Raw genomic sequence first — 3,768 nt, 5'->3', positions numbered from 1 at the left:
GGGCCGCCGCGCCGCCCCCGGGGCGGGGCCGCCCGGGCCCCGCGGAAAAACACCGCGATTGCCACAAAAAAAGCACTTAAAAAAAAATACAATCCCTCCCCCACCTTAGCACTGGACCAGCTCTCGCTCCTGCGTGAAGGTTTTCCCTTCACGCAGCGCAGCGAAATGAAGCAGCAGCCTCTGTGTCAGAGCCGGCTCCGAGGGGAAAACTGCCCTCTCTCCCTCTCAACCTTCCAATTTTAGGTCCTTTATTTTTTTTTTAAACCTTAAATGCTCTGCTCGCTCTGGTTTCCTCGCTGGAAGAATCAGCCCCAAAAATCCCCCCAAAAGGGCGATTTTGGAGCCTGCTCCAACATCCTAATACCACCAGTGCCGTGATTGGACACAATTTCAAAATAAAATAGAAATTCCATCGTTGTTGGCCCCTCTGGGAGAACCCATCCCCCATCTTACATATAAATAGGCAATAAAATACTTTGAAACGTTATAACAAAGAGGAGTTTTAATTTCTTTTTTATTTAGTACATAATTTTCTTGGCGTGAGCTGCCCAAAAAAGAGTGGACATTTGGCTGCAATTAATACCCCCACCCCCGCCGCACTCCCAGTAATAGTTGGTAATTGCTGGCTCTAAATGACAAAGCAATTAAGCCTCTTCCTAAATGTGCAGAAGTAGGTGTTATCTAAATCTGGGCTGTCAGGCTTTGTTTCTGTGTCGAGGCACAGAAGCTCAACTGCTGCTTTCTCAAAGTGCATTTGATTCTTTGTAGGCAGAGAAAAATAAAATCTTTTTTCAAATTAATTTCAGGAAGGGAGTCTTAAAAATATGTGGTGGATGGGTGAAGTGGAAATTGCCCTAGAAAAACATTTCTGTTTCATTACTATGATAACTATTTTCAAACAACTTTATTGGTAATTTCAAACGACTTTATTGTTGTTAAAGAGATCATTATTATTTCAATGCTTTAAAGGTTTCTTGCAATGAGATCAGAATCTTTTCTAGAGAATATGAGGATTTGTGGCAGCTGAATCCAGTCCCTCCTGTGAACTTGCCTTTTTCTCAGCTGGGGGAGGAAGATCTGGGTGTGTGGAAGGATGCGTGTTAAAAATGATATTTTTAAGACACCCCTGGACAGCTGCAGGTCTGTGGGAGTCGGTGTCTGGTGTGAGAATTGGTGATTTGATGTCTTCCTAGCCTTCTTTTTTAGGAATGGTGGGAAAAACCTGAGCTATGTGGAAGGCACTGTTCCCACCAGCATTGTGGGAGACTTTAGGCTGTTCCTTAAGTCCGTGGGAGCTGCTAAAAATTGCTGTTTTCCCGAAGGTCAGGTGCTGTTGGATTGGGTTTGACTTTGGGGTTGTGCGTGCACGTATTAACAAAATGGTCACTTCTAATTGCGTTTTTAAGACTTTGATTTCCTTCCAAGTATTTTGCTTAATCATCTTGAGTAGGCTGAGGGAAGGAAAGAATTAGCTGAGGTCAGGGAAGTTGAAGCTGCCCGTGTAACTGCTCAGAGGCTGGTCTTAGTCTGAGGGATCCTGGAGGCAGGAAGAATTGTGCCTTGTGTTCTCTTTGTGCTGTACACTGGGAGAGCAAGGGGAAACCAGCCCCGAGAAAGCCAAGGAAAACAGGGAAACGTGTGGTGCCATGGGCTGTGGTGGCTGCCTCCCTCTGCACAAGTGGTCCAGATTCCCCTTCCTCTGGGAGACACACACAGCTCGGATGTGAATCATGGCTAAAATAGATTAGAGGGATCGTAGTCTGGAAGCGCTTATCTGCAGCAATGGTGGAGTCAGCTCAGATGGAGAGACAGACACCGCAGGCACCAGAGGTGGGGGAGAGGATCCCTGTCGTACAGACCTTTGGAATAAAGGACAGTTTAATAATTTCTAATGAATATTCACGTGGAGGGATGAATAGCAGAAGAGGAAGGCTGTATTGAACGCTTCCTGAAAAAATACCAGTCATTACAGTGATCAAAGGAAAAATCCAGGCACTGCCTGGGCTCAGCCATACGTGTTCCCATTGAAGCCTAGACAGCGTGTCCCTTTGGACTTGCAAATACAGTGATTTGTTGGTATTTTTTTTTTCCCAAAGAGGATGTTTCTGCTTCTGCCAGAGGCGAGGATGCAGGAGGAGAACCTTCCCTGTAAAACCTAAGGGCTGGGTGAGCAGGTCTCCTTGAGGCGTATCGCTGCGACTTGGGCATTAATCTTACAAACAACTTCAGGTGGAACATGTTGTAATTAAATAAGATCACGGGTGGGAATTAATAGTAAATAAGCCTTATTGGGGAAAAAATAAAAAATAGTATCATCCCCTAATCTTTGCCCATTGAGTTAACCGTGTACCTGATGCGCTTAGCTTTGCCCTTATCGTCCTGGCATCGAGCACAGTCCGGCCGTAACGTCGTGAGCGCCGAAACCACTAATGATGGCATCAAGGGTTTAAATGCAAAAGCTTCTTAGCAGGAGATTAGGGATCCCACTCCAGATCCTTGTGGTCAGCTCGTAATGCCACTCGGAGAGGAGACAGCAGCGCAGCTCCGAGTGGAAAATCACAGGCTTGGGAGAGAGGTGAGGGCTTCGATGTGTTCTGTAGAGGAGGAAAAATTTATATGTGCTGGGACGTGGTCCAAATTTTTTAAAGTCTTGAAGGGAAGCTGAGTTTCCAAAAGGAGGAAGAAGGAGACGTGCACTGTGGAGATGCCATGTGAATAAAGTCTTTGCGTAATTATTCATGAAGTGCCTAATACAAGAACAAAAATAGCTTTGGCATTAAGAAACAGGACTTCTCTGTGATCCCTCCTCGCAAGAGGCCCGTAACAAAGGTGGGGGACCTGTTCCTTTCTTTCCTGGTTCTTCCAACCGTGACTGCACTCTCCTGTCTGGAGAAGCGAGACGTGGAGTCTTTTAATTCCTTCTCTTCAAGAAATGTCTGGGCTTCAGTGCTCAGTTGCTTTATTTAGCTCAAAGCGATGGTTTTGGCTAGAAGACACTTGGAAATCCAGGATGGCAGGAAAAGTACCTCTTGGAGAATCCTTTCTATGAGAGGGAAGTGGTTTTCAGGGCTGTATCCTCACTTCTTCCACGGTTGCGGGATGTTCTCTGCAGATGCCCAGAAATCAGTTTTATACCTGGGCAAAAATAAGAGAACCTCATCAAACCCTTTAAAAATCAAGAATAATTAAGATACATTTCCAGCAGATCCCGGCCGTAAGGGCATTCACGTATTTATTATCTTTCATCCATTTGAGGGCAGAGAGCTTTGCTGGCGTGGTGATGTGTGAAAGAAAGGCACTGTTCTCCTCCTGAAAGTGAATTGCCAAGAATGCCCGGCCCCAGGTCCCTGCGGAGAAATGATGCTGGGCTGGGCTGAGTGAGATGCAAAGTGTCCTACTTACTGTGGCTGCTACAGGTCTGACCTCCTTGGATCATCTGACACCTCCTTGGGTAAGAGGTTGCTGCAAGATCTCAAACCCTCAAATTATGTAAGATTTACACAGTTGCTTTGAAGTTGGTCCCTCCCTTCCATGTTTGTTTACTGGCTGGTGTGTCCTGTTGGATTGTGAAGGATGAATAGTCACAGAAAGGAAGCTGTCGGGTTAGTACAGATTTTCTATTCCTCTTCGTTTTCTAAACGTGTGTGGAGCTGTGCTTATCCCTGTTCTGGAGTCTGGGAATACGCGGAGGACATCCTGCACCGGTCGGGGCTTTGCTGGGTGAAGTTTTCAGTTTGTTTGTTTTTGAGGTGGAGGGACAGAGGGAAG

General features: G+C 46.0%; 1 protein-coding gene and 1 long non-coding RNA gene across 2 annotated transcripts in view; one reads left to right on the top strand and one right to left on the bottom strand.

The window, feature by feature from the left end:
- SPEN (spen family transcriptional repressor) overlaps positions 1–3,768 on the top strand; it is a 65,805-nt gene that overhangs the window by 27,981 nt on the left and 34,056 nt on the right. The window lies entirely within an intron of this gene.
- On the bottom strand, positions 488–3,762 carry LOC108446346. Its single transcript, XR_001861516.1, has 2 exons — positions 3,403–3,762; positions 488–3,135 (listed from the first exon to the last, which is right to left on the bottom strand). It is a non-coding gene; the product is annotated as an uncharacterized LOC108446346 (long non-coding RNA).

The sequence above is a fragment of the Corvus brachyrhynchos genome, unplaced genomic scaffold, assembly GCF_000691975.1.
Source record: "Corvus brachyrhynchos isolate BGI_N302 unplaced genomic scaffold, ASM69197v1 scaffold215, whole genome shotgun sequence".
Taxonomy (NCBI): domain Eukaryota; kingdom Metazoa; phylum Chordata; class Aves; order Passeriformes; family Corvidae; genus Corvus; species Corvus brachyrhynchos.
Note: the sequence above shows the minus strand (reverse complement) of the source record. Positions and strands in the feature narration are given on the sequence as shown.